We start from the raw sequence: 27,286 nt of genomic DNA, 5'->3' as shown, positions 1-27,286 counted from the left end.
AGCCTCGAATATCTATAGAATAGTGTTCCAAATGAAGGTAATGTTTATTTAGGACCATTGCAATAGGTTCAGGGAGCACTGCACCTGAGTTTTCACAGCCAGGGAGAGAAATTGGCCTCAACTCTAAACACAGCAAGTTGGGAATGTACAGCCTAGAACCAGGGTGAGGCTCAATGGATGGAAAATAACTAAGAGGAAGCATCAGGGGTGAGGGAGATCCTGACTCAACTGACCCAGCAGGATTCTTGCAGAAGAAAGACCAGGTGATCAGACCCAGGGGGATGGTGGAGGATGAGGAACTTACACTGATAACAAGGGTAGCATAGGGAGTTATTGCTAAAGCTGGATTTTACAAGGATAGGGGAAAAGAGGCATGAGAAAGTTCAGATGCCCGACTAAAATTTGGTCAAGCAGAAATCTTTGTCAATGGACAGTGAGTGTTCAGTATTTGATTGGAGACAGACCAGTACTATCTTCTGGTCAATTGTTAAAAACATATAGAACTGAAGAATACCCAGGTTCTTAAAATGATTCAAAATATTAGCAAAAGTTGGCAAAAATAATGTTAGAATAGCAGTGTTTCCAAGTATATGCTAAAATTAAATTCTTAAGCACTCTGGAAAGAATACAAAACTGTGAAGTTAGATCTGGGTTTGAGCCTTATCTCTGTTATTTATCTATGTGTTCCATAAGCTAAATCCCTTTTTTCTCTCTGTCTTGGTTTCTTCATAAATGAGAATAATAATGCCAATATTATATAAATCATGAACTAAATAAGATATGCATAAATTACCTATAGTAGAACTTAATAGAGAAGGTAATTAATATACTGGGTTTCCCTTGGTAAATCACCTTCTGTCTTTTATACAAATTTATTTTCAATGTAAAGTACAAAAGGCAGTTGGAAGAGATAAGAACAGGTAAAACTTTCCTATTTATCCTGTGAATATTAAATAGTTAAATCCATAAACAATAAGATAGCTAACATTTTAAAATAGCAAACTGTGCTGGGCACTGTTCTATGTATCTTATATTAAATACCTCAATTATCCTCCCCACAATCTTGTGAGGTCACTACTAGTGTTATCCTCTTGTAACAGTTGGAGAAGTTTTCAAAGAAGACCAAAAGATAATCAGAAAGAGAAGAATAACTTCGTGACAAATCTCAGAGTCCATTCTGAAACCCATGGTAGCATTGAATGGGGAAGGAAGCAATCATCAAAACGATAGATTTTCCTTTGCTTGGAAACTGGAATTTTCATAGTAATGGTACCTTCCTCTCTCTCCTCCCACATTCAGAAAAAAGTTACTGCATGAAGTAGAACAGCCTGGCCAACATGGCAAAACCCCGTCTCTACCAAATACACAAAGGTTAGCCGGGTGTGGTGGCAATGCCTGTAATCCCAGCTACCTGGGAGGTCACTTGAATCCAGGAGGCGGAGGTTGCAGTGAGCCAAGTTTGCGCCACTGCACTCCAGCCTGGGTGACAGAGTGAAACTCTGTCTAAAAAAAAAAAAAGGTAGAGTCACTGCACATGCTTAGAACTTATAGAAGCTTGATTCTTTTTTATCAGCAGTGCCCTCCACCACCCAAAGATAAGACTTTTTAAAATAGTGATTGATATTTTTCTGTCATAGTTATTTCTTAGCCAAAAGATAACCCAACAGTTGCTTAGAGTAGCATTTTTTTCAACTTCACCATGCACAATGGTCTGTGTGACTTCTTCCCCCACTACCCCAGGATTCAAACACATTCATAAACGTGCTCCAAAATCACCTGGGTTGCAAAAACATCACTTCTATAAAAGAGTTACACCATAACTGTTGGAAATTAACTGATGATAAATGTTGTCTAACCCAGAGAACTATATTGCAATGAAGTTGAGGATTTATCGATAAATGTGATAATAATCCTCTATCTTTGTTTACATCTGTAATTAATGCAGTTCAGGAAGGAGCCCTTGAAACCTTATATAAACAAGATTTATCCTTACTGGGATAGATTACAGCCATATGTCACCATTCAAAAGGTAATTGGTACATTTCATTAGAAAGTAATTGAAAAAAATTATTTTAATACCTTGTAATAAATAATCTTGATAAACATTATTAGCAGAGATATCTGTACCATGTAGAGAATTTGCTTTGCATCAAAAGATGGCATATGCTCTATATCATTCTTGGATTTTTCTGAAGAGCTTTTACGTACCTTGTGATTGAATAAAGACTAGTATATAATTACATACTGAGCTTTCCTTTGAGAACAAGTCCTCCTTATAGCCGCATGCCTTTAGCATTCCTCTGACTGGCATTGACAGTAAGTCCCTAGTTTACTCTCTATCTCTTCGGTGAAAATCTCCCACATGTATTAACAAATATTTCTAACAGTGGCTTAAAGCAAAGGCCTCAGAGGCAGTGAGGCAGTGAGACTAGGTTATGAACTCTCATATTTTGACTACATGGAATTGATGATAGGATCTACCTCTCAGGGTTGTAGCAAGCATGAAATGGGATGATACACATAAAGGATTTAAGTAATTCTTGGAATACAAGAAGCATCCAATGAATATTAATAAATAGTATTATTATCTTTTCTATCAGTGTCTTACTGCCCTGATCTTTTAAGATGAGACATCCTAGGCTGATCTTTTATTTAAAATACATTATAAAATCAAGGTTAGTATATATAAGCAATTTTTCTCCATTTCTGTGTTACATCCTACAAGAAAACAGTAAAATGTACAATATTCTCATTGCCATCCATAGGCAGAACTGAAAATAACTTCTAACATCCCATGTCCCCTTCTCCTCATCAAGGCCCTGAAGTGAAAACAGAACAATTCTTTTTAGAGTTTCATAATTTTGTGAGCTACTATGCAGATTAAAGTCATTCCATTTAGGTCTTCAACAAAGGAAGTGTAAAAATCCCAAGAGGCCAAGTAGAATGAAATTATACTTCTGACAGAGAACCACCTGAAATATCAAAACAATGGCTGAAAAGAGGAGAGTTAAAATTTTTTCATTGTGCATCTCCGATAATTAAGCAGCATTTGAGAGGTTTTCTCCACCTCCTTTCATAATTGTACCACAATATACTCCAGACCTATACTAAAGACAATGTACACATATATTACAAGGATATAATTAGAATTTTTATTACCTTTATTTTTAAGTTAAGGTTCAGAGAAGTTGAACACTTACCCAAAATCACAGGTCTACTAAATGTCAGACCCTAGATTCTGTGAGGTTTTTTTTTTTTTAGCTTTTAGTTGAAGTTCAGGAGTACAATTACAGGTTTGTTACATAGGTAAACTTGTGACATGGGTGTTTGTTGTACAAATTATTTCATCACCCAGGTATTAAGCTTAGTAACCATTCATTATATTTCCTGATCCTCTCAACCCCCGAAATGCCCCAGTGCATGTTGTTCCCCTGTATGTATCCGTGTGTTCTCATCATTTAGCTCCCTTTTACAAGTGAGAACATGCAGTATTTGGTTTTGTTTTGTGTTAGTTTGCTGAGGATAATGGCCTCTAGCTCCATCCATGTTCCAATGAAACATGATTTCATTGTTTTTTATGGCTGCTTAGTATTCCATGGTGTATATGTTCCACATTTTCTTTATCCAGCCTATCATTAATGGGCATTTAGGTTGATTCCATGCCTTTGTTATGGTGAATAATACTGTAATAAAGATATGTGTGCATGTGTCTTTATAATAGAATAATCGATATTCCTTTGGGTATATACCCTATAATGGGATTGCTGGGTCAAATGGTAGTTCTGTCTTTAAGTCTTTAAGGAATTGCCACACTACCTTCCACAATGTCTAAACTTATTTACACTCCCACCAACAGTGTATAAGCATTCCTTTTTCTCCACAACCTCACCAGTATCTATTTTTTTTTTACTTTTTAGTAATAACCATTCCGACTGGTGTGAGGTATCTCACTGTGGTTTGGATTTGCATTTCTCTGATGATTGATTACAGATTTTGAAGTTTTTTTCATGTGTTTGTTGGCCACATATATGTCTTCTTTTGAAAAGTATCTGTTCATGTCCTTTGCCTACTTTTAATGAGGTATTTTGCATCTGACAAGAGCAAAGTTTGCAAAAATGTTCTCCCATTCTGTAGGTTGTCTGTTTACTCTGTTGATAGTTTCTTCATTTCTTTGGCTGTGCAGAAGCTCTTTAATTACATCTCATTTGTCAATTTTTTCTTTTGGCGTTTCATCGTTACATCTTTGCCCATGCCCGTGTCCTGAATGGCATTCCCTAGGTTGTTTTCCAGGGTTTTCAGAGTTTTGGGTTTCACATTTAAGTCTTTAATCCATCTTGAGTCAATTTTTATGTATGATGTAAGGAACAGGTTGTTTCAGTCTTCTGTATATGGCTAGCCAGTTATCTGAGCATCATTTATTGAATCGGGAGTCCTTTTTCCATTGCTTGTTTTTGTCAGGTTTGTCAAAGATCAGATAGTTATAGGTGTGTGGTCTTATTTCTGGGTTCTCTATTTTGTTCCATTGGTCTGTGTGTCTGCTCTTCTACCAGTACCATGCTGTTTTGGTCACTGTAGGCTTGTAGTATAGTTTGAAGTCAGGTAGCATGATGCCTCCAGCTTTATTCTTTTTCTTTAGGATGACTTGGTTATTCGGGCTCTTTTCTGGTTCCATATGATTTTTAAAATAGTTCTCTAGTTCTGTGAAGAATGTCAATGGTAGTTTAATAGGCATAGCATTGTATCTATAAATTGCTTTGGGCAGTATGGCTATTTTTACAATATTGATTCTTCCTATCCATGAGCATGGAATGTTTTTCCATTTCTGCCATCTCATTTCTTTGAGAAGTGGTCTGTAGTTCTTTAGAGACATTTCACTTCCCTGGTTAGCTGTATTGCTAGGTATTTTATTATTTTTGTGGCAGCTGTGAATGGGAGTTCATTCTTGATTTGGCTCTGGGCTTGACTGTTGTTGGTGCATAGGAATCCTAGTGATTTTTTGCACATTGATTTTCTATTCTGAGACGTTGCTGAAGTTGCTTATCAGCTTAAGAAGCTTTTGGGCTAAGACCATGGGGTTTTCTAGATGTACAGTCATGTCGTTTGTAAACAAGGATAGTTTGACTTTCTCTCTTCCTATTTGAATGCCCTTTGTTTCTTTCTTGCCTGAATACCCAGGTCAGAACTTCCAGTACTTGAATATGAGTGGTGAGAGAGGGCTTCCTTGTCTTGTGTTGGTTTTCAAGGGGAAATACTTGTAGCTTTTGCCCATTCAGTATGATACTGGCTATGGGTCTAATACTTAGTTTATGGTGTTTTAAACATGAATGGATGTTAAATTTTATCAAAAGCCTTTTCTGCATCTATTGAGATAATCATGCTGTTTTTGTGTTTAGTTCTGTTTATCTGATGAATCACATTTGATTTGCATATGTTGAGCCAAACTTGCATCCCGGGATTAAGCCTACTTAATTGTGGTAGATAAGCTTTTTGATGTGCTGCTGGATTCATTTTGCCAGTATTTTATTGAGGACTTTTGCATCAATGTTCATCAAAGATACTGGCCTGAAGGTTCTGTTTTTTTCTATCTTTGCCAGGTTTTGGTATCAGGACGATGCCTCATAGAATGAGTTAGGGCAGAGTCCCACCTCCTCAATTTTTTGTCATAGTTTCAGTAGGAATGGTAGCTCTTCTTCATACATTTGGTAGAATTCAGCTGTGAATCTGTCTGGTCCTGGGCTCATTTTGTTTGGTAGGCTATTTATTACTGCCTCAATTTCAGAACTCATTATTGGTCTATTCAGGGATTCAGTTTCTTCCTGTTCTGTCTAGGGAAGGTGTATGTGTCCGTGAATTTATTCTAGATTTTCTAGTTTATGAGCACAGGTGTTCATAATATTCTCTGATGGTTGTTTGTATTTCTGTAGGGTCAGTGGTAACATCCCCCTTGTCATTTCTGATTGTGTTTATTTGAATCTTCTCTTTTCTTCTTTGTCTGCCTAGCAATCTATCTATCTATTTTATTAATTTTTTTCATAAAACCAGCTCCTGGATTCATTTTTTTTTTTGAAGGGTTTTTCATGTCTCTCTTTCAGTTCAGCTCTGATCTTGGTTATTTCTTGTCTTCTGCTAGCTTTGAGATTTGTTTGCTCTTGGTTCTCTACTTCTGTTTGATGTTAGGCTGTTAACTAGAGAGCTTTGTAACTTGTCCATGTGGGCATTTAGTGCTCTCAATTTCCCTCTTAAGACTGCCTTAGCTGTGTCCCTGAAATTCTGATACATTGTTCTTAATAATTTCAAAGAACTTCTTGATTTTTGCCTTAATTTCATTATTTACCCAAGAGTCATTCAGGAGTATGTTGTTCGATTTCCATGTAGTCATATGGTTTTGAGTGATTGTGCTTTGGTTTGAGAGATTGTTATTATTTCAGTCATTTTGCATCTGCTGAGGAGTGTTTTACTTCTGCTCGTGTGATCAATTTTAGAGTAACTGCCATGTGGCGACAAGAAGAATGTATATTCTGTTGTTTTGGGGTGGAGAGATCTGCATATAAGTCTCAGGTCCAAGTCATTTAGAGCTGAGTTCATGTCCTGAATATCTGTCTCAATGATCTAATATTTTCAGTGGGGTGTTAAAGTCTCCCACTAATATAGGAATCTGGGTCTCTTTGAAAGTTTCTAAGAACCTGCTTTATGAATCTGGGTGCATATTTATTTAGGACAGTTAGCCCTTCTTGTTGAGTTGAACCTTTTACCATTATTTAATGCCCTTCTTTGTATTTTTAATCTTTATTGGCTTAAAATCTGTTTTGGCAGAAATTAAGATTACAACCCCTGCTTTTTAATGTTTTCCATTTCCTTGGTAGATTTTCCTCTTTATTTTGAGCCTATGTGTGTCACTGCATGTGAGATGGGTCACTTGGAGACAGCATACAGATGGGTCTTGGTTCTGTATTCATACATGTGTATTTGATCCTGCCATCATGATGTTAGCCGGTTATTTTGGAGATTTGTTTATGTGGTTGCATTATAGTGTCATCAGTGTGTTTTTGTAGTGGCTGGTAATGATCTTTTAGTGCTCTTGTAAGGCAGGTTGGTGGTAAATTCTTTCAGCATTTGTTTGTCTGAAAATGATCTTATTTCCCCTCCTCTTATGAAGAATTCTGGGTTGGAATTTATTTTAAAGAATATTGATTACTGGCCCCCAATCTCTTCTGGCTCATAGGGTTTCTGCTGAAAGGTCTTCTGTTACTCTGATGCATTTCCCTTTGTAGGTGACCTGTGCTTTCCCCACAGCTGCCTTTAACACTTTTTCTTTCATTTCCACCTTGTAGAATCTAATGATTTGGAGTATCTTACTGGGGTTCTCTACATTTCCTGAATTTGAATGCTGGCCTCTCTACCTAGGTTGGGGAAGTTCTCATGGATGATACCCTGAAACATGTATTCTAAATTGGTTCCATTCTCCTCATCTTTTTCAGGTACACCAATCAGTCATAGATTTGGTCTCTTTACATAATCCCATATTTCTCAGAGGTTTTCATCATTCCCTTTCCTTCTTTTTTCTCTATTCAGAAAGGCAGTTTTTTCAGGCTCTGAAATTCTTTCTTTCTTCTGCTTGGTCTTTTCTGCTGTTAATACTTGTTATCGCATTATAAAATTCTTGTAGTCTGTTTTTCAGCTCTATCACGTTGGTTGCATGCTTCTCTATACTGGCTATTTCATCTGTCAGTTCCTGCAGTGTTTTACCATGATTTTTATATTCCTTGCATTGGGTTACAATGTACTCTTTTAGCTCAGTCATTTTTGTTCCAATCCATATTCTGAATTCTACTTCTGTCATTTCTAACCCTTGCTGGAGAGGTAATGTGGTCATTTGAGGGGAAAAGGGCACTTTAACTTTTTGAGTTTTCAGTGGTTTTGCACTGATTCTTTCTCATCTTAGTAGGCTTATCTACCTTCAGTCTCTGAGGTTGCTGACCTCTGGATGCCTTTTTTTAAAAAACAAAAAAAACAGTCTGGCCACTTTTCTGAAGTCCTCCTGCAGTTTTCTGGGTATCCACTCCAGTTCCTAATCACCTCAGATTTTCCAGTACCTGGAGGTATCAGCAGTGAAGGCTGTGAAACAGCAAAGATGGCAGCTTCCCTCTTTCTCTGGGAGTTCCAGACTTGAAAAATCAGTACTCTAATGAAAGTTGAGAAGATGGAAATGTACATCATTTCTTTGATATTCAGATCAATTATTTAGTTTCTATCTCATTTTAGAAAGAATCACAGTGTAAAGAATGTAATGGTTTGGGGATGGAGGGTATGGGGAGGACCATAAGGAGAATCCCTCTGGAAACTGCTACTATGATGTTTGTAGTTTCATATGTAGTCACCTTGGAAACCTCAATTTCTGAGGAACACCATTTGCTACAAAATCCCAGCTTCTATTCACAGTTCAGAAGCCATGTTAGGCTACTAAGGCACAGTATTTATTATCAATATTGACCTCTGGCAAAAGTAATTGACAAATTCTACATAGAATCTGTCAAGCTTTTCCTCTGTCATAATTCTTAAAGTTTTAGTAAATTTAACAGTCAAAAACATAGCATGGAAGAAGAATGGACTATTTTTGGTCACTTACCTTTGAACAATTTGGATTAAAATTACTGTCTGCATTCAAATTCTTTGCAGTCTGTTATGTGGCCATTATGTAAAACAGGGTGCCTCTTGTGGATCAGGAACACCAGAGAGGGGATTAGGAACAAAAGGAATCATCAGTTCTAACCAGTTTGAGGGGGGAATGACTACACTACCACCAATCACTTACTGCCATATCCTGAGGCTTCACCTACATTTCCACATTTCATCTTTATAACAGTACTACAAAGAAGACACCAGTATCTCTTCTGAACATGAGAAACAGCTCAGCCTCAAAAAGCCTTCTCCAAGGTGAAACATTCAGCAGATGAGGTGCTTCAGCTCAAAATCCTCAGCCTGAAGCTCAAGCTTTAAAGAACTATCCTACATTCCCTTCCAAGAAATTTGGAATAAAAGATTGTAAGGTGGCATGAAATTGCTAATAAGTTAGAAGAATAAGGTAATTTAAGATATATTAACAGGGGGAAATTGTGGCCCTTAGGGAAAATCTAAAAGGTAACATAACAAAATATGGCCCTAGCATCATATTTTTTTCCTAAGTTCAGTGAAAGATAACACTAATGAGACTGCCAATTCTAATGCAACTAGACTGCAATAATACTCTTAAGTTGTTCAGAATCATACCAAGAAGGGAAAGGGTGCTCATTAGGCTATGGCCCTTGCTCAGAACATAGGAAGAGCATTGCATTCAACACGAGGCAGCAGGTTCTAAGAGGGAAGTCAATTCAAACAAATATTTACTGCACACCAGGCAATATCTTTGATGCTGGGCATAAATCAAGTAGAATTATCACATTTACAGAGCTTAATCTAGAGGAAGAGAGAAATTAAGAGACAAATAATTGCAATTGTGTCCAGTGGCATGAAGGAAATGTCACTAAGTGACAGAAGGGATGGTCAGGGAAGGCCTCTCTAAAGAAGAGACATCTAATTGAGTCTTGAAGGATGAGAAGGAAATTGATATATCAAGAGTGAGAGCAGAAGGTGGGCCTCCCATTTCCTGCAGGGTAGGATGACCAAGAAGATAACTTTAGTCTACTTGCTGGAGGATCTGTCAACTATCCTCTTCAGCATGGATAAAGAAAACTTGAAAATAACCAGAATGCTTGTCTTTATAAACTGTGTGTATTTGCCTATGAAAGCTGCAGATGACATATGTTATTGGAAGATATTTCTACCCAATATAAAAGCTACTTTTAAACAATCAGAACCATGGAATATTATTAAAACATACTAGTGAGGAGTCAGAGACCTGGGTTTCATCTACAAGTCTCTAAGCACATGGTCTTGGCCACAATGTTTAACTGCTCTGAACCTCCCTTGCCCCTTGCCACAAATGGAGCTGGCACAGAATACCAGCTAGAATACCTAACTCAAAAAGCACACCCATGGTATATAATATGGATTCATTTATGCTGTATGAATCTAAATCTGTCAGTGATACTTGCCATGGACTTTAATTGGAAAACCCTAGGCCTCTGTGATTCCTTTGAATCCAACTCTGAAAAAGCCTAACTCGAAAATAGAAGATGGGTCACAAGTGTTGCAGGAAAATGTCATAATTTTATTGTCAAAATTATTAACATCCAGGCAGAAGACTAATTGGACCATGGAGCTGAACATGATGGTAGCCAATATCGTGTTCTTAAAGTTGCCTGGCATTAAAATCTCACTCACCATTACTTCAAATGTCCCATTACACTGTTCAAAATGGCTGTCAGTTCATTAGTGTTGATCAAACAGCACAGCTAAAATATGGGAACAATTTTTCAAGTGGTTTTCTGGAAGTAGAAATTAAACTGAGCTCTTGAAGATTCAGTGAGTGCTAATGAACTTCAGGTCAATGAAGAAATTGTTTGAAAAATGTATACACTTTAAAGACTGCCGTGAATAATGTCACTTTCTTAGAGATACACAACTTTTGAATTAAAGAATCCTACTCATTTGCTCAAGTTTTATACAGACAGCAGCATTAGAGTGGCAACACAGATGTATAATGGACCCACACGGTGGGCACTGTAGATCTTTATTTTATCAAGTATGTTAGCTTAGCTATTGGGGTTGTAACTTGGGTTACCTGTCCTCAGAAGCAACATCCTAAGCATGCTGTTCTCATCAGTGGAATGCAGGATTCCCTATTAACGTTTGAAGATCTGCTAAGTCAGTCTACGTCAATGGTTCTCAACCACCTCCTTAAAGAAAAAATTCAAATCAATAAACGCCCTGGCATTCTGATTTTGTGTGGGTTGTGACCCAAGTTGCAAAAGCTCCCCTTGTGATTCTGACCATATTGAAATCTCCCACCCAAACTGAGAACTCCCCAAGTGCAGCTGCTTTGATTGGCCAAAAATACACCAACTTTACACCTTCCCCCCAGTTTTTTCGAAGTTATTTCCCTTTCAGTCATAACTTTCTCTGATTATTATTTTTCTCAAACTTATAACACACAGAGTAATCCTAGGTGTTGGTGTGAAACTGCTGTTTCCTAGGAAAGACCAGAGCTAACCTCTTCTATTTCAGCTACCACATATATTATTTGGCTTTTATGAGGTTCTGAAGGTCGCTCCCCAAAGTAACAAAAGCCATTGTCTCCATTCTCTGAGGATGGAAACAGAATATGATCTAAAAGCTTGTCTAGGTTTGGAAGTGATTAATGTAGATTCTTATGATGAAGGAAATGAAAACGAGAAATCTGGGTAAGTAATCACTGTTTCAACAAAAACAATTTCAACAAAAAATGAGCCTGAGACAGAGAACAAACTGATAATGCCAACAGCAAATAAATTATTCTCTGAGTTTTCAAGACAGACTTTGTGATAACATTTAAAGTTTTGTAGGATTTTTTTGATTCATGAGACTTCCAAGTACAGCCAAGAAGGAAAGGGACACAGTTTCCCCATGTTTCACAGGTCCATTAAGTGGAATTTGAGCTGAGCAGAGGTTTCAACTGAATGCAGAAATGTGCCATGAAAGGAAGGTTTGATAGAGAAAAATCTCAGAGCTTGATAAACCTGGGAGAGATGACCAATTTTCTCCTTGTCGTAGTCCCTGGGCCAAAAACTACACGTCTTCAAACACAAGCTATGAAACCCTCTCAGAGGGTAACAGAGGCTGGGCACTTTGGAACTCTGGTCAGAGCTTTGCCTCATGTCTAGCTATAGAAATGAGAGCATTTCAGAGGAAGTGTTTACCCTGGGAGGATGCAATGTGCATGGCGAATTGGCTAGACAATCAGTTCCTCAACTGCACCTTCCTAGTCTCACCAGCCAAAAAGAGACAGTGGATGCTCCATGGAATTCAATTATGTTTTCAAGTTTTTTTTTTCTTTTTCTTTGAGACGGAGTCTCGCTGTCATCCAGGCTGGAGTGCGGTGGCTCAGTCTCGGCTCACTACAAGCTACACCTCCCAGGTTCACGCCATTCTCCTGCCTCAGCCTCCCGGTTAGCTGGGACTACAGGCGCCTGCCACCACACCCGGCTAATTTTTTGTATTTTTAGTAGAGATGGGGTTTCACCGTCTTAGCCAGGATGGTCTTGAATTCCTGGCCTTGTGATCTGCCCACCTCGACCTCCCAAAGTGCTGGGATTACAGACATGAGCCACCATGTCCGGCCTCAGGTTTCTTTTTCTTGGGGTTTTATACACAACGTACCATTAACTCAGTGATACGAAAATACTCCACCAACCACGATCACATACACCTCCCACTTTACTATCTCTAGCCCTACATGTCCACATTTCTGCTTGATGACTCACACATCTTCCAATTGACATATTTCAAACTGAACTCACAATTTTCTGTCCTTATATTCTATAAGCATTCTGCTTATTCTCTTCCCTCTCTCAGTGGCTGACCTCCACCATCTACCAGTAATAAAATCTACAGCACTAGAAATCAGCCTTGATCCAGTACACCACCAAATCCAAATCACCGTCTTCTCCCACGTGGATAATAACAGACTCCTAGCTACTTTCCTTGCAGTCCTCTTGCTACCTCTTGTGCACTCTCCACTCTGTTAGAGAAACAGAAAAAACTAGACATACATAGATTTACTATAAGAAATTGACTCACACAATTACAGAAGCTGAAAAGTACCATGATCTGCTGTCTGCAAGCTGGAGTGCTGATGGTGTTGTTCCAGTTCACGTCAGAAGGACTGAGAACCAAGGAGTAGATGGTATTTATATAAATTCCAATCTGAAGGCAGAATACTGATGTCTTAAGTAGGCAGACAGGCAACGTTCTCTCTCACTCAGTTTTTTGTTCTATACAGGTTACCAATAGATTAGATGAAACCCACCCGCATCAAGGAGGAACCTGCTTTACTCTTCAGATTCATATGTTAATCTCATCCAGAAATACCCTCACAGACACACCTAGAATAATGTTTGACCAAATGTATGGGTACCTTTGGTTTAGTCAAGTTGAAAAATAAAATTAACCATCACAGGAATCTTTTTTGCTCCTTATATCACCATTTAAAATCCTTATTCTGCAAAGCCATACCTCACTTGCTTCCTACTTTTTTTTTTTTTTTTTTTTTTGAGATGAAGTTTTTGGTCTGGTGCCCAGACTGGAGTGCAGTGGCACAATCTTGGCTCACTGCAACCTCTGCCTCCTGGGTTCAAGTGATTCTGCTGCCTCAGCCTCCCCAGTAGCTGGAATTACAGGCACCCACCACCACACCTGGCTAGTTTTTGTATTTTCAGTAGAGACAGGGTTTCACCATGTTGGCCAGGCTGATTTCAAACTCTTGACCTCAGGTGATCCACCTGCCTCGGCCTCCCAAAGTGCTGGAATTACAGGCATGAGCCACTGCACCCAGCCCTGCCTCTTATTAATACCACATTATGTACTTTGTTTAAATTTCTTTTAACCCACAAAATTACTTTCTTTCTACAAGTCTTTATGCTGCATGCTGGTCCCTCTGCATTTCTGTGTCCCCTTAAGCGCAGTAGAATCAATGTTTATTAAATAAATCAACCAGCTCTACACTGGGAAAGAAGAGTGGATTCAAAATAATGTTTTGTAATGGCCAAGCTTGCCTTTCATAAAAGCAAATCTCGAAATGGTTTTGCTCTAGAGGACAGAATATCACTGCTTTCTGAGAGAAATAGTCTTCAAATGGGACTAACCAATCCATTTCTTAAATCTTTAGAGCAGAAGCCTAGAATATTATGCATAGATTTTTCTTTCAACAGCTCTCTACAAACCTAGCAGCTTCATTGATAAAATTTAAATACCTATTTGAGATAAGAAGGAACTTGAGTTTCAAAGTGACCCTTATTTGACTTAAAAGTAGAACTTAAATAATTAGAGAAGATTATGTTCCTTCTTCCTATTTTCTGGTGCTTATTTTTTTTAAGCCAATTTCTATAATGCAAGTTGAAATTGGTTCCCCTGAGTACCATGTGTTCAAGCCAAAGCAGGCAGTTAAAACAGGGATACCTGAGCCAGAAATAGTGGTGCACACCTGTAATCCCAGCTATTCTGGGGGCTGAGGCAGGATTGCTTGAGCCCAGGAGTTCAAAACCAGGGCAACATAGTGAGACCCCTGTCTCTAAAAATAAAACGGGGATAACAAAGTGGGGTGGATTTATAATGTATCAACCTAGCTGAGCTGGAACTACATTTCCCAAAATCCTTTCCTGAGTTAGCATGGCTGCATGACGTTTGGAAAGTGAGAATGCAGCATCTGCCACACTCCTTTTGGGCTGGTAAATCAGTGAAGAGCCACAGGCACTGTTGGAGATCACCTGCTCGATTACCTTGCTAGTGTGGGGCAGCAGCCCGAGACTTTAGTCTTTTGGCTCCCACCATTTCTCTTCTAGCTTTTCCAGCTCCTGGGCTAGGTACATGCTGAGTTTCAGGAAGAAAGACAGAAGTGGTGGGAGATTGTCGTGGGTTCCAGTTCATCATCATTCTTCCCTACTTCACATCTATCTTTTTTTCCTGACTCCCACCCCACTGACTTCAAGCTCCAGCATCAGACACAAAGACAACCTTACCTAGATTGTTTAACCAGGTCTCCCAAATGTGTAAGGACAAATTCCTATAATACACGGAATTATATATCTCATTCATAGATGTTATCTTTCTCTAATGGAGCCATGATCAACAAACCTCCATGGAGCTTTCTAGCCAATTGACGACTCTTCAGCTGGATGTGATTCTTAGAAAGTTGCCACATCCATAATTTAAAAAGAAGTTGCCAACTTTTAAAGTTGACTTGATTTTACCATACCATGTCAAATTCCATAATCTTTTGAAAAATCAGAAACCTAGACATCTAGGGCAACACAGATGGTAGTTTTAAGTTCCCTAACCAGTCCACCCTCTGAAAACAATTAAGATTATTCAACATTCAAGCCCTAGAGGAGCATGAGAACACAGAGACATCAACTGATCGTTGAGGCCCCTTTAATTTTATAAATTTTGCTAACCTAGATGAAATTTAGCTTCAGTTTTCATGGGCTTCTGGGTTACGGGAACAAAGCAAATCTTGGGGTTCACTGAAGTGGGGAGTCTTAGAGATTTCACAGATGAAACTGGGGCCCCCACGTACCAAAGCCTCAGTGTAAGGATGAAATAGAATCTAATCTGCCTAGTCTTCCCTACCTGGCCCTTCCACTCAGAGGACTACAAGGGAAATTGCCTGTCTTAAACCTCTGCACTGAACGAAAGGGAAAAAAATAAATTTCTCTACCACTTGATAACTTCAAACTGGCCTTCACTCTGGCCTGTAGCCTAGCTGAATTCTTATTACTTGGATGGGCCTGAAACCTCAAGCAGAGAAATTAGTTTACAGTGGGTCCAAGTTCATGGTGGTACCAGTGTGTGATGGAAACAAATGCAAATCTTCTCTAGAGAAAACCATCTTAAATTCAGGCTTCAAATAATTCCTGCAGATAAAAATCCAAGCAATATGAACTCATAGTCAAGAAGTACAAAATACACTCAGAAACAAGGCACCGTGAGCAAGACAGCAGGCAGGAAAACAAGGCAGCCAATGTAGACCCACAGAGACTTCAGTTATGAGAATTAGCAGAGGAAAAAACAAGGTAAGTATGTTTACTATGCATAAAGAAACACATGAATAAATTAAGAGTAAAAAATAAAGGCATATAAAAATAATTGATTAGAAAAGAAATGAAACAGAATTGCTAGAAATGAAAATATAATCTCAAAAGGCAAAACTCCAATGAATATGAGAGATAGAGAAAAATAAATCAATATGAACATATATCTGAAGAATTACCTCAAAATCAGAGAGACAGAAGAATAGGAATGCTAGAGTAAGAACATCTAATCCAAATTGCAGAATGAATGAGGAGAGAGAGACTAGGGCAAGAACAGTTTTCAAAGACATATAAGGTGAGTATTGTCCTAAAGTGATGAGAGACACAGAACCACAAGTTTAAAGAGTAAAAAAAAAAAAAAAATTAAAATACTGCAAATAAAGTGAAATTTACATGTAAACTTATCAGAATGACACTATAGACCATCAGAGATAAAAAAGGAGTAGGAGAGGAAAAAAAAAAAAAAAACAAGTAGAAGTTCTGGGATTGAGGTTAGACTGACAGCTGATTTCTTCATGACAACAGTGAGAAGCAGAATATGAAGGAACAGCATCTTTAATACCTGAGAGAAAATGATTGTCAGTGCAGTGTTGTGGATATAGCCAAAGTCCCTCTCACACAGGAGGGCAAATTAAAGATCTATTCCAGAAAAACAAAACTGGGGGCTTACCCCGGAAGACATCTACTAAAGGAAGATGTCAAGGATTCTTTTGATATTGGAAAGCCTAAGGTAACAGAAGGAATACGTAAAGAGTTAAATACATAGACATAAATAATGTTGCTTGTATAAACAATAGTCTTGCAGGATTAAAGAATACAGAACTAAGAGAATTAAGACAGCCAGGTAGTATCCTGAGGCCAGATAAATAGATCAGGGTGTTTAGAAATAGATCAACACATATATGCTTAATTGATTTTCAACAAAAACATCAGTGCTGTTCAATAGGGAAAGGATTATCTTTTCAGCGAATAGAGCTGGAACAACTGGATAAACCTATTAGAAAAAATGAACACTATTCTTAAAAATTAATTCAAGATGGATCGTGAATTTAAGCATAAATGCTAAAACTATAAAGATTCTAGAAGAAAACATGGGAAGAGTATCTTTGTGACCTTGGGGTAATCAATGGTTTATTAGAGAAGGCACAAAGTTGTAAAAATTACAAATATTAATACATTGAAATTTATCAAAATTAAAATCAAAATTTCAAGCTACTCATTAAGAGACACTGCTTTAAAAATGAAGGAAAAAAAACTCATGGGTTGGGAGAAAATACTTGAAATATATATGAAAAAGAATTTTTACCCAGGATATATAACAAATCAATAACAAAAATATAAATACCCTAATTGTAAAAAGGTTGAGGGAGAGATTTAAATAGACCCCTTCCAAATAAACGTAATGAACACCCAATAATCACATGAAAAGGTGTCTAACAACATTAGTCATCAGCAAAGTGAAAATCATAATAAAGTACTATTATGTAGCCACCAAAATTTCTATAATTAAAAAGGCACTCAACATCAATGGCGATAGGAATGTAAAACTGCAAAACTATCTTGGAAAATAGTTTGACAATTTCTAATTGTGTTATTAATCTATTGCTGTGTAACACATTACCCCTAAACTTAGCAGTTTAAAACCACAGACATTTATTATTCTTTCATTTTCTGTAGGTCAGGAATCTAGGTGCAGCTTAGCTGATGCCTCTGATTCAAGATTTTTATGAGGTTGCAGTTAAGCTATTGGACAGGGCAGTGATCTTATCAAATGCTGGACTAGAGGAGGGTCCACTTCCAAACGCGCTCCAGTGGTCATTGGCAGGATTAAGTTCTCTGTAGACTGTTGGACTGAACACCTTAGTTTTTCTTGGGTTCATGGCCTCCTCTCCCTCAGTTTCTCGGGCCTCTCCACAGGGCAGCTATCAACATAGTAGCCGGCTTCCCTCAGATTGAAAGAGTGAGAACAAGAGCCTAAGATGGAAGCCACAGTCTTTTTACATCTTAAGCTCATAAGTGATATCCCATTAATTTTGCCATGTTCTATTTGTGTAGAAGCAAGTCATTACATCCAGTCCATGTTGAGGGGTGAGAATAACATAAGGGCATGAATGCCAGGAGACAAGGGTTCCTGGGGACCATCTTAGATGCTGCCTCACCACACACATTAAAGACAAGCCTATCTTGTGACCTAGGCATTCCACTCAAAGCTGCCTATTCAAGAGAAATGAAAACTTTTCCTCAAAAAGACCTGTGTAAGAATGTTCATAGTACTTTCTACAAAATAGCCACAAACTGGAAACAACCAGATATCAATTAACAGTAGAGTAGGTAAACAAATCATGGTCTATTCATGCAATCAACCACTACTAAGCAATAAAAAGAATGAACAACTGATGAACAGAGCCACACGGAAGAATCTCTAGTTTCAAAAGTCATAAAAGAGTAAAAACTATTGTTCTCATTATATGAAGTTCAAAAACAAGCAAGACTTACTTGTGGTGCTAGAAATCAGAAGAATCGTGCCACTGGAGGGTGGTGGGTGCGAATGCAGAGAAGCATGAGGTGACTTCCTAGGGTAGTGGTAATGGATGCGATGGTGATTACCTGAAACTAGACATTTATCAAAATTCATCAAAGTATATTATTAAGATTTGTGCACTTCACTGTAAGTTTTACCTCAATAAAAAGTCATCTGAAATTTTTAAAAATTCAGTTATATGAAAGACATCTAAAACAGAATAGTTGATATTTAAAATGACAGAAAAATGTGTCCAAGTCAAATAACAGAAGCACAGTGGAACAACTACACAATAGACAAATAAATTTTAAGACAAAGCACTACAAGAAACAAAGAGTATCACTGTATATTAAGATAAAGAAGATAGAACAATTCTAAGCCGGTATGTATCTAATAACATGGCTCTTTTAGTAAATGATAAAACAGATAAAAATATATATGGATATTCAAAAAATTTGAGTGGAACAACTAAATTACTTGAGTTAATAAGACATGTAATATGGCACCAACGACTGAAGAACACACATTCTCTTCAGATAAGCATGCAAGGTTTATAAAAATTGATACATACTGAGCCAAAAAGGTGGTCTTTTTTTTTTTTTTTTTTTTTTGAGATGGAGTCTTGCTCTGTTGCCCACCCTGAAGTGCAGTGGTGTGATTTCAGCTCACTGCAACCTCCACCTCCAGGGTAGCTGGGATTACAGGCATGCACCACCATGCTCAGCTAATTTTTGTATTCTTAGTAGAGATGGGGTTTCACTATGTTGGCCAGGCTGGTCTCGAAATGCTGACCTCAGGTGATCTGCCCACCTCAGCCTCCCAAAGTGCTAGGAGTGCTAAGCGCCGGGGCTCTGTTTTTAAAGAATTCATGTTATACAGAAAATGTTCTCTATTACAAGATCGTCAGTTCAAAAACTGACAGTCTATACTAGAAATACTAGAAATCTATACTAATAAATCTTACATATTTCTAAAACTAAAGAACACCCTTCTGTAAACCTCATAGGCCAAAAGAGAAGTCATATTAAAATTAGAAAACATTTACACCTATATTATAAATATTCCTTTGGGATGCCAAAGAAAAATTCATAACCTTAAATGCATATATTAAAATTTGGAAAGGCAAAAATTAACAAAACAGCACATTTTAGAACTTAAAACTGGAGAATTATCTGGGACAAAACAGATAAATTTATGAACTAGAAATAAACATAAAAATAGATCAGATTGACAGACCCAAAAGTTAGCTCTTTGAAAGGACTAATAAAATAAACCTCTGGAAGTACTGTTCAAGGGAAAAAGACATGAATAAAAACATGTGGGACCAAAAAAAAAAAGACAGCTACAAATGCAGGGGGCATTTTATTTTTTATTTTTAAAAATCTTTATCATTGTAAAAGAGAATAGCATTTTAAAATAAGGATATTATTTTTAAAAAACTTTGTCAATAAACTTTAAAACTTTATATGAAATGGAAAAAAAAAAAAAAAGCTAACTTACAAAAACCAACTGGAGAAGAAACACCAAACCTCTATGAGGCTATAATTATTCTTTTTAGTGGAAAAACATATATTTTTCATGCCAGAGGGTTTATCAATGTGTTTAAGCATACAAGGCACAAATAATTCTAATCTTTCATAAATAACTCTGGATTATAGAAAAGTGATAGAACCTGACATTGGTATTACAAGAAAGAAAAATTATAGAACACACTCTTATGAATACAGATGCAAATTACCAAAAATAATGAAATATTTTCAGAAATATATAGAAAAGATAATACATAATGACAAAGTTGGGCTCAAGCCAAAAACACAGGAATGGATGGTTGTTGGAAAATTAATATAATTCACCACATTAATATATTAAGGAGAAATATATTATCTTAATAGATATTCCATTATATATTATAAAATAGCACTTGATTAAATAGTATTTGATAAAATTCACATTAATTAATGATAGAAACTTTTGGCAAAATGAGAATAGAAGAGAACTATCTTGTTAAAAGGCATTAGGGGAGAAAAATCCTAGAACAAAAAACATACTTAATGGTAAATTGTTGAAAATTTCCTTTTTAAAGTGAGGAAGAAGCAAGGTTTTCATTTCTTCTAATCAACACTGTATTGTATGGTTCTAGAAAGTATAGTATAAAAAGAAAAAGAATTAGTATAAGAAATGATAGCCACACGCAGTGGCTCCTGCCTGTAATCTCAGCATTTTAGGAGGCCGAAACAGATCACTTGAGTTCGATATCACAGGAGTTCAAGATCAGCCTGGCCAACATGGTGAAAACCCTGTCTCTACTAAAAATACAAAAATTAGCCAGGTGTGGTGGTGGACACCTGTAGTCCCAGCTACTTGGGAGGCTGAGGCTGCAGTGAGCCAAGATTGTGCCACTGCACTTCAGCCTGGGCAATAAGAGCGAAACTCTGTCTCAAAAAAAAAAAAAAAAAAGATATAAAACTTTCACAAATTAACATAATTTATAGTTGCTATGAAAACCTAAAATAATCTACAGACAGATTATGAAAAACAGCTTATCTAGGTGTTGACTTTTAAGATCAACATACCAAAAAAGTCAATTAGATATCCATATTTCAGGAAAATAGGATATCTATATTCCAGGGAACAGGAGAATGAGAAATACTGTTTAAAAAAATACTCTTTTCTTTTTATTATTATTTTTGAAGACGGAGTCTTGCTCTGTTGCCCAGGCTGGAGTACGGTGGCACTATCTCGGCTCACTGCAAGCTCCGCCTCCTGGGTTCACACCATTCTCCTGCCTCAGCCTCCCGAGTAGCTGGGACTACAGGCACCTGCCACCACGCCCGACTAATTTTTTGTATTTTTTGCAGAGACGGGGTTTCACCGTGTTAGGCAGGATGGTCTGGATCTCCTGACCTCGTGATTCGCCCGCCTCGGCCTCCCAAAGTGCTGGGATTATAGGTGTGAGCCACCGCGCCTGGCCAAAAAAATACCATTTTCAATAGCTACAAAAGGTTAAACTATTGAAATACATCAAAGAAAACATAAGTAATTAGAGATAGCTACAGTGTTCACAGATTGAATTTGAATCCCATCCAAATTCCAACAGAATTTCCTTATGAAACTTAAGTTCATTCCAAAATGTATGTGGAAGACCCAAGAATTGCTAAGACATTCTTGAATAAGAATAAGAATAAGAATAAGGTAAGAGGACTTGCCTTATGAAGTATAAAGAATTTTAAAACTCAAATAAGTAAGCTCCAATTTTTTTTTTTTTTTTTTTTTTTTGAGATGGAGTCTTGCTCTGTCGCCCAGGCTGGAGTGCTGTGGTGCAATCTCAGCTCACTGTAAGCTCTGGTTCCCAGGTTCACACCATTCTCCTGCCTCAGCCTCCCAAGAAATTGAGACTACAGGCACCCACCACCATGCCTGGCTAATTTTTTGTATTTTTTTTTTAGTAGAGACAGGGTTTCACCATGTTAGCCAGGATGGTCTCAATCTCCTGACCTCGTGATCCACCTGCCTCAGCCTCTCAAAGTTCTGGGATTACAGGTGTGAGCCACCGTGCCCGGCCTACAATTTTTAATTAAACAATATTTTGCAGGGATAGACAAAGAGAGTAGACTAGAAACCCCCAAAATAGAGCCATCAACGTATAGGAATATTATTTATGATGGAGCTAAATATTGGCTTTTTCAACATCTGTTAAGATAATGTCCATCTCTTTCGACCCCAACCTCAGACTATAAACAAAATTAAATACCTGATGAATTAGAGACATAATGAAAAAAGAAAACATAAAACCTTTGAAAACAATATAGAAGAGCTTCATGACCTCAGTGTAGGGAAGGAATGCTCAAGTAAGACACAGAAAGCACAATCCCTATTCCAAAAATCATAAATTTGTCTGCATTAAAATGTAAAACCTCTGTTCATCCACAAATGCTAAATATAAAAGACAAACCACAAACGGAAAGAAATTGTCAACACATAGAACTGCTAAATATTTTTCAGATTATATAAAAGTATTCCACAAACCACACAAAAATCAAAATAGACAAAAATAGAAATAAACAAAATGGATGAAAATATTTCACTGAAGAAAATCCCAAATGCCTTACAAATGACAAGATGCTTAACTCCATTAATAATTAGGTAAATACAGTTTTAAAAGACAATGGCATCCCATTTCACACTCATTTCATACTTAGCAGTATCAAATGTCAGCAAGAAAGTGGAACAACTGCAACATTATACACTACTAGTGGGAAAGTCAATTGGAGCAACCACTTTGCAGAGCTATTTGTCATTATCTAATAAAGCTGTAGATATGCAGATCCTTAGGAGTAGCAAGTCCACTCTCCCACATGAGTCTGAAAGAGACTTTTGCATTCAGGCATGAGGAGCTATACACAAGAATGTTCATGGTTGCACCATTTGTAAAAACAAAAACCCAGAACCAACCCAGTGTCCGACAGTAGAATGGACAAATAAATCATGGTATATAGTAACACTAGGGAAATTGAATAAATTACAGCTATGTGCTGAAATGTAGAATAACCTCAAACATCATATTGAGGGAGGAAAAGGAAAGTCATTATAGAATTATAAAGTGGAATTGTTCTGTGTGTGAAGTATGCAATAGTAGTATATTGTTTAAGGATGCAAATTTAGTCATTAAGAAAAGCAGGAAAACAGCAAACAAAATTCCTAATAGTTGTTACTCCCAGGGAGTGAAGGAAATAGAAGGGATAAGGAAGAGGAGCTCAGGTTGCTACAAAATTTGTTTTTTCTTTAAAAAGATGGTAATTATACAAAACCATTGTCAGTCTTTATAACTGTGTCAAGAAACATTATCATTCTCTCTCCCCCATCCCCCAAGATGGGGTCTTGATCTGTCTCCCAGGCTAGAGTGCGGTGGCGCAACCTCAGCTCACTGCAACATCTCCCTCCCAGGTTCAAGCAATTCTCCTGCCTCAGCTTCCCGAGTAGCTGAGATTACAGGCACCTGCCACCATACCCGGCTAATTTTTTGCATTTAGTAGAGATGGGGTTTCAACCATGTTGGTCAGGCTGGTCTTGAACTTCTGACCTCAGGTGATCCACCCATCTTGGCGTCTCAAAGTGCTGGGATTCCAGGTGTGAACTACTGCGCTGGTCAGCATTGTCATTCTTTATACCATATTTATAATTTTATATTACTTTGTTTCTATTCCTAAAATGTAAGAATTCAGATCAAAATTCAAAACAGTTTCAATTTGGAAACACTAAAATCAGAAGCCCTGGCAACCACTGGCCACGTTAGATAGAACAGCAGCTGTTCCTGTAGATAGCATCTCCATCACCTCATTCACATTTAGGCCAGTGCCACATACCACATGTTACTGTTCTGGTAATGTCATTTTATTTACAGCTTTCTTATGGGTTACTCACTGACATCACCTATTTAAGTCTTGGTGGGGGCACCTGAGTTTATGACCCTTGGACTAGAGCAGTGCTTCTCAAAGTGTGGTCCCCCAAATAAGCAGCATCAGCATCACCTGGGAACTTGTTTCAAATGTGGATGTGTGGGCATCCCTCTAGACTTACTGAATCAGTAACCCTGGGGGTGGACCCAGCACTGTTTTCATAAGCCCACCAGGTGACTCTGATGCTTACATTTGAGAACCATTCTTCTTGAAGATATGGCACAGCCTGGCCCAGCCTAGCTGCAGCTCCCACCCTTCCTGGCCACTCCTCCTTTCTGCATCTCTTCAGTGAGGCTCTTCTTTCTCCTCTGAGAGGGTTACAGTTTCTTCTAATGGAAGTCGTGTTCATTTGCAAGAGCCAGCAGGACCCTTAACTGCCACCCCCATCAGGAGGAAACCTTCTTCCATTTTTCCTTACTACGTGCCATCTAAACAATTTTGTTGTGATCATTAATCTACGGGCAGAGGGTGATGGTCATCACTTCAAGAGTGATGCTCTCTGCAGTTTCCACAGGGCTTTTGTAGGAGCATATTAGTCCATTTTCTTACTGCTATAAAGAACCAGCTGAGTCTGGGTAATTTATAAAGGAAAGATGTTTCATTAACTCACAGTTCCCCATGGCTGGGGAGGCCTCAGGAAACTTACAATCATGGTGGAAGCTTAAGGGGAAGCAAGGAACCTTCTTCACAAGGTGGCAGGAAGGAGAAGTGCCAAGCAAAGGGTGAAAACCCCTTGTAAAACCATCAGATCTCATGAGAACTCACTATCATGAGAACAGCATGGGGGTGACCACCCCCATGATTCAATTACCTCCCACCAAGTCCCTCCCATGACACGTGGGGATTATAGGAACTACAATTCAAGATGAGATTTGGGTGGGGACACAGCCAAACCATATCAAGGAGCTTTACCTCAGTGGAAAGATTAGCATGTGAACAACTTCTGTTAAGTCTGCCTGAACATCAGAGGACATTAAGCTGGGTTGTAAAACAGAAAGCCGGTTACCTTTTTTGTCTCTGCTTCCAGGAAATCATCATTTCTATTTTGTTGCCTTTCACAATAGGACACTTTCAGAGTAGTGCCCTTTCTCACCACCCTGGTTCTTTCACGGCTGAGATGTGGGGAAAGGCAGGAGTCATTTCTGAGTCTACCTTTCCGGCCTGGGTCCCTCCTACTAATCTCAGAGACCTAGGCAATGGGCAAGAATAAAGTGAATTCTAATGCCCATCTGAAATGCCAGTCCTGCATCTGATAAAACTCTGTAAGCTCCACACTTTTTTCTATTTCAAGCTTTCTTTTTCACCAAACTATTCTGTTTGTACTGAATCATTCACTTTGAACTCTATGTACCAAGTTTGAACACATTCCAAATATCCTGATTTTGATATTGCTGAAGTAGACTGTTCAAGTTATAAGAAATACTGTATAACCATGAAGTATGCATCACTCAGCCATATATACTACTATTACCTCACTATTGTTTACATACATCGGTTTTAGAAATTTAAGCATTAATTTCTTGAAGAAAAGATTACAGAAAATGGGGTAAAGATACGATACATAGAAAGAAATACAGTTTTTCTGGTACTAATATAGTATAAACAAATATTAGCTCTGGAGTCCATTAAGTTGAATTCAAATCTTGGCTCTGCCATTTTACTAGGAGTATAACCATGAGCAAGTTACTGTACCTTAGATTCCTTGTTTGTATAATTGGGACTATAGAAACACCAGATTGATAGATTTTGGTGAGGATTAAATGAGGTAACACATGTAAAGCCCTCAGCAGTGTCACCACCTAGTAACTAACCCCTCAATAACACATAGCTGACATTGAAGGCAAGAAATAAGACCAGAAAAACAGATCAGAACAAATTCTAAATGAAGTTCAGATCTCTTCTAAGGAAACTGTAGAACATATTCTACAAGTTTTGACAAGTAACATTTTCAAAACTTACTTCAGGAAGATATATTTTTGTGTGAAGTTCACTGGGAAAAAGGAAAAACTAGAGACAAAACTTTAGAGACAGTTACAATAGTCCAGGTTACAGGTGACCCTTTCATAACCCCTCCCACTGATTCTGATGCTCACATTTGAGAATGATTCTAAGAAATTTTAGGAAGAAAAGAGGAGGGAAAGGAAGAAAGATTTGCCCATGGTCATTTAGTGGTCAGTCCATGGCTTGATTCTGAGAACAGAGAAGTTCTGAGTTAAAAGCCACATTAACTGAGGGAAGAAGGAAGAAAGAGAAAAGATGATAGGAGGACTGTCACCTGGGCAAGGGGGATGATGGCAGTGCCACTGATAAGGGGCGAGCAGGCAGTATAGTAAGAGCGCAAACTCATCCTATAAGGAGAAAGGTATCGACATTAGTGCAAACAGGAGTTAGAAAACTTAGGATATACTGTGTACATCAACCAGACTGTATAGGAGAGAAAAAATAGAGAGTGGCCAAAAACCATCTTCATATCTCAAAAGTGAGAGGGAGTCAAGAGCACAGGGGCAGCTCTAGTTAGTTGGATTAGGGTCCTAGACCAGGCCATACTGCACAGACATCACTTTCGGTTGTCCTACTAATGAGTCCCCTTCTCTGTTGCACTGACATTATCAAACCAAATGCAAACGAGATGAACCACAATAATGGGCAGAACTGCACCTGGTTCAGCACAACCTGGTGAAGGCCTTAAGAGGAGGGGAGGTGGGGAATGGAGGATTTTTGCCACACCCAAAGGGGTAAGACCACAGAAGAAAAAGTTATCTACAGAGACACTTAGGCCAATCCTTTCATAAGTACTCCAGGACTACTGCTTCTCTTGATGACTTCAGTTGACTCATTGTAGGGGGGACAATTCAAGGGAGAAGGCTGCTGCCTGGAAGCAATCCTCAAGAACCTAGACCTGAAAAATGTAGATGAGCTCTCTCTTGGCGTTTGTGCGATGTGGCTGGGGGTTGCCCCGTAGTGGATTTTACTGGTCATCTTGCTCTGTTTGCCACTTACTGAGGCCCAAGAGACTTCACTCTATTCAGAGGCAGTGGCAAAAACAGAACAAAGTCAGCAGTGGGCAAGGAGAATGATGTTCCTTTTTAACATGTTTAAGGTATCTGGAAGTTAGAAGTACTGAAATTAAACTCAGGAAACTGGTCTGGATCAGAGTGTTTTAAGAACCATTGCTGAGGTCTCTGTTCCTAAGTTAGGATACTTCCTTTGTAACAGAGAGGAGGATCTTCATGCATTCCTATCTAGTAATAGTATCAAAATCAATTGGGTATGATGGTTCATGCTTGTAATCCCAGCACTTTGAGAGGCCAAAGAGGGAAGATCACTTGAGCCCAGGAATTTAAGACCAGCCTGGGAAAACATAGCAAGACCCTATCTCTACAAAAAATTTAAAAATTAGCTGCACATGATGTCACATGCCCTGCTACTCAGGAGGCTGAGGCCAGAGGATAACTTAAGCACAGGAATTTGAAACGGTAGTGAGCTATCATTGCGCCACTGCACTCCAGCCTGAGCAACAGGTTGAGACCCTGTTTCTAAGAAAAATAAAAATAAAATCTAGAATATTTAGGGGATGGTTGGGTTTG

The 27,286-nt window shown here is 38.1% G+C and overlaps 1 protein-coding gene across 2 annotated transcripts in view; it reads left to right on the top strand.

The window, feature by feature from the left end:
- SGCD (sarcoglycan, delta (35kDa dystrophin-associated glycoprotein)) overlaps positions 1-27,286 on the top strand; it is a 429,759-nt gene that overhangs the window by 392,737 nt on the left and 9,736 nt on the right. The window lies entirely within an intron of this gene.

The sequence above is a fragment of the Mandrillus leucophaeus genome, unplaced genomic scaffold (genome assembly GCF_000951045.1).
Source record: "Mandrillus leucophaeus isolate KB7577 unplaced genomic scaffold, Mleu.le_1.0 Scaffold77, whole genome shotgun sequence".
Classification (NCBI taxonomy): domain Eukaryota; kingdom Metazoa; phylum Chordata; class Mammalia; order Primates; family Cercopithecidae; genus Mandrillus; species Mandrillus leucophaeus.
The sequence above is the reverse complement of the archived record's forward strand: the minus strand, read 5'-3'. Positions and strand labels throughout refer to the sequence as shown.